This window comes from Erpetoichthys calabaricus, chromosome 3 (genome assembly GCF_900747795.2).
Source record: "Erpetoichthys calabaricus chromosome 3, fErpCal1.3, whole genome shotgun sequence".
NCBI classification, from domain to species: Eukaryota; Metazoa; Chordata; class Cladistia; order Polypteriformes; family Polypteridae; genus Erpetoichthys; species Erpetoichthys calabaricus.
In genome coordinates, this window is record NC_041396.2 from 64,405,825 (window position 1) to 64,420,578 (window position 14,754).

Consider the following 14,754-nt stretch of genomic DNA (forward strand, 5'->3'; position numbering starts at 1 on the left):
TTTCTGCCCAAATTTTCATTATTTCTCTTTTGGGCATCTAAATTGCTCACAATTTCCAACTGCATAGACTGAACTTCATTTTTTTTACCCTTTTTACTGTAATTAGCCATTCACCTCATTCTGTGTCTAGAATGTCTTTAAAGAAAAAGTGCAGGGGTTGCAGGGTACAATTTGAATTTTATCTTGTGTTAAACATACTTACAAAATTGTAAAATGCAATCTGTTCCAAAAATGCGACATGAAAGATGGTCCACTGCAACTTTTCTTTCAATCAGTAGCTGCAATAAACACTACTATATTTTACATACATTAATTCCTTTATTTTCTAAACCTGCTTAATCCAGTTTAGGATGGCAGTGAAGATTGTGCTATTCCCCCACTAGACACTCCAGTTTGGTTGCACATCTCAAAGATGTGCAGTTTATCTCGATTACTGTGTCCACCAGGAACCTGTTCTGCTCCACGGTGCATACATGTGGTGCCATAAGCAGGACTGACACTCCATTCAGGCTTGGTGCCTGTCTTTCACTTGGTGCTGCCAGGATATGCTCCAGCATTTTGTCATCCTGAAATTAAAGTAGCCAGTCTAAACAATGGACCAATATCTTAGAATTTTGTGAAAGAGTATCTAATGTGGAATTAATGATGATTGTTTTATGACCAGTACGTTTACCAAAATTTGCAAGACTTGTTTTAGGCCATGCATAATTACCAACGTAAAACAGATTATGGCTTCTTAAAAATGAAAATGAATAAATCAGTCCTTTATAAATATTTATGGGAATCCATCCTTTTCATTTTGCTTCCTAAAACAAAACGTGACAGCTATTACACATCCTATTGTATAATGTATCAGTTTTAAAAATTAAAGAAAAAGTAAAATAGCAGCTGATTAACATATAATAAATATTCATTAGTCTTGTATTCATTCAGTTTTGAATGTATAATTTGGGTACCCCCAAAAAAGTCTGCCTGCCATAGTGCTTTGCTCCAATAGTGAAATGTTCTGACAGTGCCATAATTATGTTCACTGGCATGAATTAGATACACTCAGTTCCTAAAAGATTATTGCTAATTCCAGATCCAGAACATCTACTGCTAGGAGATCTGTCCTGTTTAGATGATAACAACTCGTACTGTATGTCTGGGACATTCAAAGCAGGATAATGAAGACATTCATATGTCATGATTTGCTTAGTCACTACAGTCACGACATTAAGCATTTTTGAGAAATACCAGAAGAAAGCCTAAGTCGATTAGGAGGAGTCACTGGTGATGGAAATTTCGATTCATTTACTGATACTGATACTGATTTGATTCATTTGAACTACCCATTTAAATGAATTGACTCTGTTGATTCATTTGGAGTCTGGCATATATGATACATATATATGCATGTATGCATGTAAATATGTAAAAAATATAATTGTTTATTAATTTACATATAGTTAATTACATATAAAAAAGTAATTTATTATATATTCAACATGAAAATTAATATGCTATTGTCCTGTTTCCATACACAAAGTATGACTGATAACACTTTTCAGATACATAATTAAAATAAGACATTTCATTACATAATCACAAGTGAGTAAGAATTGTGCAACTTGTAATGGTGTGTTCTTGAAACAAACAGACGAGACTGGTTCTCGGGTTGTGACTCTTTCACAAATAAAATGAATGAGAATCATTAGACTGGTCCTTGGGTAATGACTCAGTCATGAATCAAATAAGTCAAGACTCATGATTCAGGCAGTTCTTGCACATGTGCTTTAAACATCTACCAGTATCAGCAAAACGAAAGACATTGCACAGGACACACATTCACTTTTAGCACTCCTGCTGAGCTTAACTGAATCAATCCATTTGTGCTCATGAATTGATTCATATGATTCATAAAAAGAGTCATACAAATTGTTTGCAAATCGCCTATCACTAGGAGTCACATGGGGCTGGCTAGCTGGGGCATGTGTTCGTCTTCTTATTTCAAACAGAGTCCCTTCTCTTTGACTTTTTTACCCCGATTCTGATTTTTCCTAAATATTTTTAAAACATGTCACTTACTTGTCTTCATAGAAATGTCTTCATCAGGCTGATGAACCCATTCTTTTGCCTTTAACTTACTGAAGAAATTGCAGAATTTAAGTATGGATCCCATTTATGGTGGTGGGTCCAGTTGGGGTGCTATAAGAAATCTCATTCTTGAGCATACTTCTACTCTAGATACCACCATGCAGACTAACTTCATGCACATCAAAGCTGAATTATCTATCGTTACGAAAGAACATGTAAAAATAATTGAAGACTTTCGAACAGTGCAGACTACAGTGTCTCGCCATGATGCTGGTATAAACATGCTACATGACAAAGTCACATCCCTGAAGACAAAGCAGGATGGCCAAGAAGACCACACTCACAGAGACAATTTAGGAGTTGTGGATCTGAAGGAAGGCATTGAAAATTCTCTTCATCTCTTAAATGTGGTCAAAATGGTTTCTGAACTTACCTAATATACACACAGAGGTTAGATAAATTTCACTGGCCTCGTTCCCTCATTATTAAATTTCTGACATGTTCTGATTGACAACAAATTTTAACAAAGGCCTGCCATAGCCTCTGTATAATCATGGAGGGCTGTACAACTTATTTTTTCCAAGACGTCAATTCTCTAATGGCACAACATTAAAAAGCATTTACTTCTGTCATAAGGAAAGCAAAGGATGCAGATCTCCTGCCTTTTCTGCTCTACCATGCTGAAGTTAAGCTGAGATTTTGCTCTACTCATTCAACTTTTAACTCTCCAAAGAAAGCTTTGGAGTCATTGGTTGATTTTATGACAACTGGTACTTTCTACTTGTGACTTTCTTGATGAATAACCTTACTACATTTCAAAATTTTCAAATCAAAACTGACCAAAATCAAGACCTATATGCAGATTTTAGAACACTAAGCCAAATTCAAATCCTAAATCCAAAACCTGCCTGAGACAGAAAGACAAAGAATCCAAAAAAAGAGTTTGAAGCTAAAAGGGGACACACAGCAGAAGCCGGAGCACTGCTTCCTCTTTCATTTACTGTTCAATTGTCTGCACTGGAATTAGCAACTGCAGCGCCTGAGCAGCGTCTGCCTTTAGCTCAAGTTTAAACTAAAGCAGGAGTGGGCAAAGTCATTCCTGGAGGGCCACAGTGGTTGCAGGTTTTTGTTCCAACCCAATTGCTTAATAAGAAGCACTTATTGCTCAAGTAACACTTCTGCTTCACTTTAGTTGTCTCGCTCAATAAGATTTTGAACACTTATTGCTTATTTAAGTCTTAAACAGCTGCATTCTCGGTTTTTAATTGCTCCTTATTAGCAATAACATGCAAATGAGAAAAGAAACTAGCAGTTATCCATTTAGCTTGTTTCCATTTACAAATATGTGTATTTATTGTGCAAAATTTGGTTTAATTAAATACTTGAAAGGAAAGGAAAGAGAAAAAAGTGAAGGAATAAGAATTACCCATCTGTTTTACACTTCAAATTACTTGGATGATATCCTTAAAAAGGAAAAAAAATTTAGGATATAAGAATGACCTAACATCGCAGAGTTAAAGCACTAGCAAGCCATGAAATGTAAATGAAAACCCATTCAAAACCAAGCAGAGTTTCTAATATGACAGAGATGTGGAGCAAGAGAGGAGCCTAGATGTAACAGTTATCTGGAGGTTGCAGGTGTTCATAAAGTTAAAGCTAAAAAGAATAACTAGGAGATCTACGTATAAACAAAGAAGATAAAACAGAATTTTGGTATGAATATACATTAACCAGAAATATGGTTTAAACTATTAACTAAAATCAATATGCTACTGTTTTCCTAAATAAATCTCTCTAAGTATTAAATCAACTTGGAATCATGCTCCTAATGTAATTAGCATTTTTGCTTTAGTAATTGATCCAGCAGTAAAATAACCTGGACATGCATTCCATCATCTTTTATAGGAGGAATGAAATGACCAAATGTGTAATGTGAGTGTCACATCATGTCACCACCAATGGGTGTAAACCTGTAAGCAATATGGATGCAGCCATGCAAAAGATCAACACAAAATGGCAGCAACCAGAAACAAAATGTCAGAAATGGTATTCCGGATTAGAGAAGTTCCAAAAATGGAATGAAATAATTGTGTGTGTTTAATAGATTTATCACAGTGGTGTACTTCTACTCTGAATAACTCCTTCCATTCCATCCCCTAAATTCTTTACTGGATTGAGTTTGACATCATGATTTAGGAACAAAGATTCAGCAGACAAAGAGATGCATTCAATCCTCCATCGTCCAATACTCTTGTTTTTTAATTGAAAAAGAACAGGAATCACTGAAGGAACTGGAAAACAGAGAACCTAAATGACTCCTCAAAACAGTTTCAAAATCTTCAGCACATCTTACCATTAAATCACTTAGAATGCCAAAAAAGAAGAACTTGAATGGGCAACAATTAATAAAGATTCAGAATGAAGCAAAGAATTTAAGGATAAAATATGATTCATGAAAAGCAAATTAAAATATGTTCATTAAGAGTTCTTATCAAACAAACTAAACTGAACATCTATCCTGTAGTAATCAGTTACCTACAATCAAATATAATCATTCTAAATTAACACAATATTTTTAATTAGCAAAAAAAGAATCCAAAAAATCGAATTACACATTTCCAACTGCTTCCTGATTAACAATAAAGCCATTGTTAGCAAATACCTCTATAATCTAAACTGAAAAAGAAAAAAACAATTAACTAATCATTATTTCCTAGTTTACAACCCTAATCCATTAAACAAATCCACTTATTCTCAAACCCTCTTATTACAATAAAGGATGATGCCTCATTTGGCATCATTAGATGTAAGTTGTCAACGAGCATTAGACAAAAATTATATGAGGAGCATTAAAAACAATTCCAAAACTTTGAAAACTCAAAATTCCAAAAGAATTCAAAACAACTAAAATAATGAACCAAAATCAAATACAAAGAACAAAATCCAAACCCAATGCAATGATCTGATGGGTTCTCAAAGAGAGTTTGCTGCCAAAATGTAAGCATCAAGGCTCCAGTGAGACCAGGACACAAAATCAGACTAGCCCCAAAATCAATAAGCAACCAGGGATAAGAGCTTCAATATTCAAAACCTGAGAAAAGGGAATGGATAACTGCATAAACCCCTGGCTTAATTCACAAAAGAAGTTTGCTAAATTAATAAAAAAAATATTTTTTTTAACATCAAGAAAAAGCAAAACAATATCAAGAAAGGATCTGATAAAAAGGAAAAACCTAAAGCTAACAAGTTCATAAACCAGAAATCAAATCCCAAAAAAAGTCAAGGCCAAAGTCTATAAACCAAAAAAGGCTTATAAAATGAAATCCAAGAGAAAACAGAAGTAGAATGGACTAAAGCTATTGTGGCTTTTTCAGGCTTATAATACCTAGGGGCAGTCTCTTATCTGTAGCATTAGGGTGGGTGCTAAACATGGAGGAGACAAGGTATACATACAGTAACATAAAGAACAACTGAACACAATATAATATTAACATAGATAGTGTGATAGACGGTTGCACAGTCGGGATGCCTGCGACATGGAAGGACCGGGAGAGCGCCAATAACTCCCCTGGGACACGAGAGGGCAACCACCCTGGGGTGCAGGGGAGCCACAGGATCGGAACTTGTAGGCTCCAGCCAGTTGGGGCATGTGGCCCCCGCCAGGGGACGCCCAAACATTCCAGGGACCATGGACTGCAGCACTTCCGCCACAACAGGAAGTGCTGCAGGAAGCTCGTCAGGAAACACCTGGAGCATATCCGGGTACTAGATAAAAGGGGCCACCTCACTCCATTCTGAGAGCCGGAGTTGGGAGGTAGTGTGACGGAGCTTTGCGAAAGAGGAGTGGAAGCGGCAGGAAAAGAAGAGTGTAGCAGAGGACTGTGAGAGTTGTGTGCATTATGCGGTGCTGGAGGAAGAGAAGAACAATAAACGTGTGTTTTTGTCAAAGCTGTCTTGGTATCTGTTCATGATCAAGGCCGGGCTTCACAATAGATAGATAGATAGATAGATAGATAGATAGATAGATAGATAGATAGATAGATAGATAGATAGATAGATAGATAGATAGATAGATAGATAGATAGATAGATAGATAGATAGATAGATAGATAGATAGATAGATAACACAAAATACCACAAAAAAGGAAAAGGGATGAAACCCTGGCTATTCTGTAAGGAATCCTAAACCATAAATGCAAAAGCCAGAGGTATAACCAAAAATAAACTTAGATTGATAGGCAGAAATTGAAAAGGTATCAATTTTAAATTAAATCTTTAACACAATAAAGTGTACAGAAAGGGAAGGTGTCTGAATACTTTCTGAATCCACTGTATAGGACTTCATCAGGTCACATCCGAAGGCCCTAATTGCCTTTAGTGAGGAAAATGTTTGGGAAAGAATTACCAACAACATAATAAAAAAAGAGACAAGGGAACTTTCAAAATTCACAAAAAATGAAAAACACTAAAAAGCAAGTACATAATTGTAACAAACACTTGTTTCAATCTCTGAGCAAACGTAAGACTCTCTTGACAGCTACTAGTGCTCTATAGAAATATTCTTAGTTTCCTCTTGGTGCCGCTCTCAGTCTATTGCAGAGTTTATTTAACAAAGACTTGACAGTTCGCTGTGCACATTGGTAAATACAGAATTTCTGTTTTTGCCATTGTGTTCTTTTCTTTCTCTTTCTTTCTTTGCTGCTTGTATGTTTGGGGGCTTCTCCAGTGCTGTGACCTTTCCGTTTTCCTCATTTGAATGCTAGTCCTCAGGCTGAAACATTTGGCCAACATAATGTACTAGAGTAGCCTAAACTGAGTATAACACACATTTATGCTGGTATCTACTCCACCCTGCTTGGCGTTCTTGGTTAGGCCACCAGATGGCAGCAATACAAACCAACAGCGGGATTTTCAATCTTGGCATTTTTAAAACCTTCACATATTCTGTTTAAAACCTATCAATGCAAAAGAAGCAAACTATAAGGGATTAAAAAAACACCTATTATCTATAATATATACAGATATACAGACCCTGTGAATTGTTTGAAGCAGATGAAAGAAATGAGGATAAGAATAGAAAAAATAAACGACTTGCTAAGATAAATTGCTTCATTGGTTAATGTATAATGAGCCAAGGGTGGGAAGAATAAAACGTGTCTTTCTCAGAAAACACTTAGCTTCAGCACATGACACAGATTATATAGCAGATATTAATACTTTTTATTACAAGAAATTTAACCTAAAATATAAAAATTCTTCAAATATGCTTACCCCAGAAATCATTGTGCATACATACTATATGGCAGGTTTTGGTTCACTTGTGGTTCTCAACTGAAATGATTATTGGGGAAAATAAAATCATTGGTGAACACCCAGGGTCTGTCCAATTTATATTGTTGCAAACAGAAAAACAGAAGAGCATGAATACATATCAGAAGTTGCCTACACAGCATGTTCAGAATTGTAAACTCAATGCAGTTTATTAAATACATCTAATGAAACTGTACGTATTTTGTTTTTCCTGTTCTATCACTACACCTCTTCTTCACAGTGTTGCTTTATAATTGTAAAGCTACTCTTATTTTATAACCAAGTCAAATACTGTACAATCAAGGCTGATGTCATTACTGTAGATAGGACAGACAAAAACTGTATTACAAACACAGTTCCTTATTTCATTAGAAAGAAAAAAAAAATTGACAAGGATCAAGCTATTCAGACCCAAAAAGCTGACTAGTCCCATCTACTTAATTCCACTAAAACAACATAAAGTTGAGTTTTGAATGTCCCTAAAGCCCTTCTGTCCAGTGCACTATTTGGTAAGTTCGTCCTTGCGTCTATGGTTCTCTGTATGAAAAATAACTTCCTAACATTTATGTGAAATTTACCCTTAACAACTTTCAAATTGTGTTACCATGTTCTTGTTGAACTTATTTTAAAGTAATAGTCTTGATCCACTGTACTAATACCCTTTATAATTTTCAACACTTCAGTCATGTCACCCCTTAATCACAATTTTCTTAAGCCCCGGAATCAGCCTAGTCACTCTCCTCTGGACTCTCTCTAGCACTGCTATGTCTTTTTGTACCCCGAAGACCAAACCTGCACAAAGTACTCCAAGTGAGGACTCGCTAGTGCATTGTAAAGCTTAAGCATAACCTCCTTTGACTTATATAATCCAACATTCTGATAGCCTTTTTAATGGCTTCTGAACACTGCCTGGAAGTTGACAGCAACCAGCCCATATAAATGACTCCTAGCTCCTTCTCTTAAGTTGTATTTTCAAGTTTCAGACCTCCCATTGTTTATTCATATCTGACATTTTTACTTCCTATCTGTAACACTTTACATATACTTACATTGAATTTCACCTGCCACAAATATGCCCAAGCATGTAGGCTGTCCAAGTCCCTCTGTAATGATTCAACAAATTCTAGATAATCCGCCAATCTACTTCCTTGGTATAATCTGTAAATTTAACCAACATGTTACTTATATTCCTATCCAAATAATGTATATACAGTACATTAAAATAAGGAGTGGCCCTAGCCCTGACCCCTGTGGAATACCACGCTTAACGTCAACCAGTTCTCTCTCACCATAACTCCCTGCTTCCTTTCTCTGAGCCAATTTTGGATGAACTACACAGAACACTCTGAACTGCCAGTTCTTTTAGTTTGATGCCCAACCTCTCATGTGGTACCTTATCAAATGTTTCCAATTGTAGCCTTCCTCATAGAAGTCCAGCATATTACTGTAGTAAAATGCATTTCAGCAGTGATTGAATTTGGATAAGGCCTTGAACAACATTCTGAACCAGAAGACTCACGTATATATATTATGTGCTTTCATAAATGGAATCAGGTTTTGAGTAGCAGCTCTTTGTACTGGTTTCTTGATGCTTATTGCTCACTGACCATTGAGAAGAATATTGTCACTATGCACTAATTAAGGCAAAATAAAACATTGTTATTCAAGGTCTTTTATTATCATAAACTCCTGTATATTGGATATATATATAGTTATTGCTTCTTTCTTTGCAAGTGATCTCAGGTGCAGTCAAATGGCAAGGAAATCTTCACTATAGTACATAACCCTCTTTTGGTGACATCTGGACATTGACCTTCCTTTTTCAAACCTTTTCTCTTCAGAGTGTGCTGTGTGCTTAGCTTAATGTCATGTGGAAAAGTGACATTCATCATACACTTTAGCTGTCAAGGAGAATGCAGCAGGTTTTATTTTAAAATCTCTTAATTTTCAAGAAGCAGCCCCATTGCATGATGCTGACATTACCGTACTTAACAGGAGGTATTGTGTTCTTTGGATGATGAACTCTGTCCTTTTGACACCAAACATATCATTTTGAATTATGGCCAAAACATTTCCTCCTTGGTCTCATCATACCATATCAGGCAGTTGTTTTGGGAGTCTGAATATGATTTTCAAAAATATACACAGCTTTATAAGAATTTAAGTGTTTGTTGATATAAAAACTGAAAGCAAAACAAATCATGTCAAATACATTCATACAGGACCTGATGTTCTTTTTTTGATAGAAATGGCTTCTGCCTTGTCATCCTACTCCAATGCTCAATCTTGAGGAGAGTTAAAAAATGTATGACATTTGCAGGGGAGAAGCTAGCTACAACTATAAACTCCAATCATTCCTTTAAGATTGTATTTAATCTCTTGGTAGCCTTCGTGATGAGCTTTCCTCTCAAACAGACACCAATATGGAGGGACTTCATGCTCTTTATAATGTCCTGGTGATACCATATTGCCTCCACTTTTTAATGATGCTCTCTTCATTGTTTGATCATTCTGTATACAGTGCCTATAAAAAAATGTTAACCTCTGTGGAAGTTTTCACATTTTATTATTATACAACATTGAATAACATTGTATTCAATTTGTCTTTTGTGACATTGATCAACAGAAAGACTGTTTATTGTCAAATTGAAAATAAATCTCTGCAAAGTGGTCTAAATTAATTGCAAACATAAAACACAAAGTAATTGATCACACAAGTATTCATCCCCTTTAATATGACAGACCTAAATCATTACTAGTGTGGCTAATTGGTTTTAGAAATCACTTAATTCGTTACATAATTAGGTCACCTGGTTGTAGTTAAGGGGTTTCATCTAATTGAAGTATAAATGCATGTTGTGTGGAAGGTCCAACTACTGTAGTGGTAAGTCAGTAATGTTTCTCCTCCTCCTCCTCCTCCTCCTCCTCCTCCTCCTCCTCCTCCTCCTCCTCCTCCTCCTCCTCCTCCTCCTCCTCCTCGAGTTGTTGTCCTTTTTACATATTGATCAGTGCTAAAATAAGCCAAATTCAATCCAATGTTGTGCTGTGATAACTTCCAAAGGGGGTTTTACAGGCACTGTTTGTAATTCATTTGAAGTTCTCCTTATCTTTACTTTAACCCTCAACCAAGATCCAATAGATTTATTTTACCTCCTTGTGGATTGCTGTTATCTCTATAATATTTAATGTTAAGAATTTTCTATTATGACCAATTCGGTCTTTCCATAAACATAGGATGTAAATCAATTGCAACTGTGAGTGAGACAAAGTATACTTTGAAAGGGAAATGACAATAAGCAGGCAGACTCGGGGTAGGATTGTTACCAAAAGAACAGAAATCAGTCACTAAATCAAAGAGTAGACAACACCTGAAGTCAGCTGTAGTAAGAGGTCAAAAATGCAAGAAAAACACTTCAAAAGAAATCCTCTAAAAGGTAACTGTCTTTTACTAAATTCAATAATTTAGCTTAAAAATACAGCAGGCACTGATGGTTTCTAATCATACAGCTCTTTAAAATTACCACCATGACCATGTGACCACATTCTGGTACACCACACATGCATTAAAAGGCCGTGCCCACAGCCACTAGACATCATAGCCGCTCATTTCAAAACTGTTGCTCACTTTTGATAACTTAAACAAATGAATAGTTCTGACACCTTCTTGGGAATTCTATAAGAATAGTAGGTTTTATTTTGGGTTGAACACTTCCGCTTATGTAATATGAAAGAATATTGACTTAATGAAGCATGTGAAACATGTTTGGTAAAATACAACACAATTTACTACAAATGTCATCAAGAATATGCACATTTATTAAAGGCATTGCATGTTTTTTTGTTAATTATTAATTTGTTTTTAATCTGATCACAACATCACATTTAAAAGGGAAAGGTCTGCCATGATTTGTTTCAATTTTAGCCCTTCCAACAACAAAGGCTTAAATTTCAAAAGTGTGTGTGTAGACTTTTCATGCCCATTGTATTCAGTATTGTGTGTTTGCACTACATTTCATATTATTTCATTTTATCAATTTTTTAAATGATAGGGCAACCATGATTAAGAATTCTATGATGCTTGTGCCACACACCAAATAAATACAAAAGTAATTGAAACCAAATGCCAAGTGCAAAGATATTTTGATGATGCCCGATATGTGACTTGGGCATTTGGAAGGTGCTCAAAATCAATTATCCTTTTACTGGCATTGCAGAAAATTGTCTGATGCTAAAATGGTCACATATTGAGACTAGCTGGGCAGGAACATCTGCCTGTTACTCAAGGGTCCAACGAGAGAGACGAAGAGAGAGAGAGAGAGAAAGCGAAATCATTAGCAGTCCAATTAAAGATGATAGCATGCAAATCCAGAGCAGGAAAATGGGATTCTCTACATTTCATTTTATTGTTAAAGTCATTGTCCACATACCAGTTTGTCCAGGTGAAAATCAAATCATGAAATACATTTCCCTAATTAGATTCACAATCTAATTTAAATTATCTTAAAAGTGTAGATAGACTAATTGAATGTTTTTTTATATGTGTGTTTTTACTATCATATTATGTATTCAACATAAAAAAATGCTCCAAAATGTTCATATATTATTACTGTATTTTAATTTTAGGTAAAATACTGTATTTGAGAGTATTATCATTATTTATGTAAACTGTTGTGGCTACATTGTGGCTTCCATTTATGAGCAAAACCATAAAAATCTAGGTTGCCATGGTGATTCATGGGATGCCACAAGTAACTAGCTCAATGCCGATACCCTAATGTGCTATAATTATGAAAAAATAAACTGCTTGTGAACTATTCTGTCATATATCCTGACTGTTTAAGTCACCTTGGATATAGGCAAATTGCCAAATATGCAATAGCAATAATAACCAATTTTTTTCTAGAAGGCCTTTTCTACTGTAATAAATACCACCCATATTCTATTCTGCCTCCACAAAAATAGAAGGTTCCACTGTAGAAGCTGGCATTAACCTAAAATGAAAAACAAAGCAGAGTATACAGTATGTGTGGGAAATGATGCACTCATTTTTGTATATTATACATACACTCAGTTAATTACAATGCATGGATCAAGATGATACAGCCAATGAAATTTGTCAAGGGTGATAAGTCCATCATAACAAGAGAAATTTTTGCATTGCGTTTCTCTTTGTTTTGTATTATTTTCTAGTAACAAAATATCACCCACAGGAAAATGCAGTGTTCAGTAAATATAATTGATAAGATCATTGTGATTTATGTTTTAAGAGGTTATGCAGAACAGACATACACGTGCTTGTTTTTTTTTGTCATTTGTATATTACATATTGGCACATAGGCGGCACGGTGGCGCAGTGGTAGCGCTGCTGCCTCGCAGTTGGGTGACCTGGGGACCTGGGTTCACTTCCCGGGTCCTCCCTGCGTGGAGTTTGCATGTTCTCCCCGTGTCTGCGTAGGTTTCCTCCCACAGTCCAAAGACATGCAGGTTAGGTGGATTGGAGATTCTAAATTGGCCCTAGTGTGTGCTTGGTGTGTGTCCTGCGGTGGGTTGGCACCCTGCCCGGGATTGGTTCCTGCCTTGTGCCCTGTGTTGGCTGGGATTGGCTCCAGCAAACCCCCGTGACCCTGTGTTCGGATTCAGCGGGTTGGAAAATGGATGGATGGATGGATATTGGCACATATATTTATTTTGCATATATACATAGAAAAAATGCAATTTAGGTTGTACCAAAAATTTTAGATGCCATATGAGCTATTAAGACAAAGAACTTTACAAAATGTAAACATCCGGAGAAAGATCTGAGATGAAAGTCAGGCACACATTACTAAGAACTTGATGGAATATTGTGGTTATACAGAGGAAGAGAGAAAGGAAGGGCAGATGTGGATGCGTATCATTTCATTAACTCATTTTTGCAAATAACATTTGAATGCGCTTATAAAAGGCATTGATATTACCCCCTTGCTCTCTTGTGGACTCTCTATTATAATAGTTTAATACCTAAGTGTTGTATTGATGGAAATGACCTAGCCATCCAGCCTTTAAATGATCTCATCATACCAAACTACCTGGACCCAACACCTCACCTCACCTATAGACAAGAAATATACCCATGTGACTGTTGTCCTAAACACTCTTGCTCTAGCCATGGGCTTTTTAGCTGTTTTTTCAAGAAGATAAATCAAAATTAAAGTCAAGTTGACTGCCAATTTTTCTCTGAGTAGCTCTTCCACCTGCTTTGTGTATGCATGTTATCAGGACTTCCTCCCATATGTATCAAAGAAGTGCATGTCAGGTTATCTACTGATTCTAAATGATATCAGTGTGAAACGATGTGTGACTTCATGGCCAAGCAGTGAATAACTCAAAGGCAGAAGCAAAGCTGAGGTATCTTTACTTATGTACACCATATTCTGCTGTCCTATATTTCCGCCTTCCTTTACTCTATTCTCTTTTCTAATGAAGAAGCAAAGCTTTTCCAGGCAGGTTTCATAGAAGTAATGGGAGACAGGCTGGACTGATTACATCCTAATTGTACATACTGTATACAAGATGGCTGCTGAACTATGAAGTTTGCTTCATGTGATTATACCTGTAGTTGGCAAAAAGAACGAACAGAGTAAGCTAAATTTGTTAAAATTTGATAAATACTAGATGCACTGAAATGTCAGTTAGCTATAATTTCCATAACACATATAGTAAGATAAAAAAAAAGAATCTGCTACCAAACACTGTGTTTTATAGTTCTATTACAGTTTATACTAAGCAGGTTCAGAATAACAGACTGAAGGATACATAATACATTTTATTCATTAACTTTTTATGAAATGTTTATAAACTTTTTTTCCCTCCATAAATAAATTTGTTTCAATGCCCATATAATTTTCAGCTCATAAATAAAAAAAATAACCTTCTTATGGTTATTTGTATTCTGTTTCTCCATGGTGGCAATATTCTGTGACCCACCCTTAAGTATATTTTGACTCACACATATTCAAGGCTGTTCAGCATGTCTATTTGACATTAACTATAGGCTATACTGTACATGATTTATCTTAATGGAAGCCAAAAATTTTGTTCAGGTCTCAGACAGTAAACAAGACTACAGTTAGCACTTTCCTTAAAATGCACATTTTAAACAAATACATTTTGTACATGCAGAATCAATATTCACAGCCTGTAAAACTTAAACAAATACCAGAAAGCTAATAGAAATGGGATGCTGCCCTTTTGTAGACAGATGGCACTTTAACACAATATACTGGAGTCAGACATTAAGCAGGAAGACATGCAATGTGATGTTTGAAAATCAGGGATAAGTTTTGCTGAAAATGCAAGAAAAACTAGCAACACAGGAGAGAAAAAAAA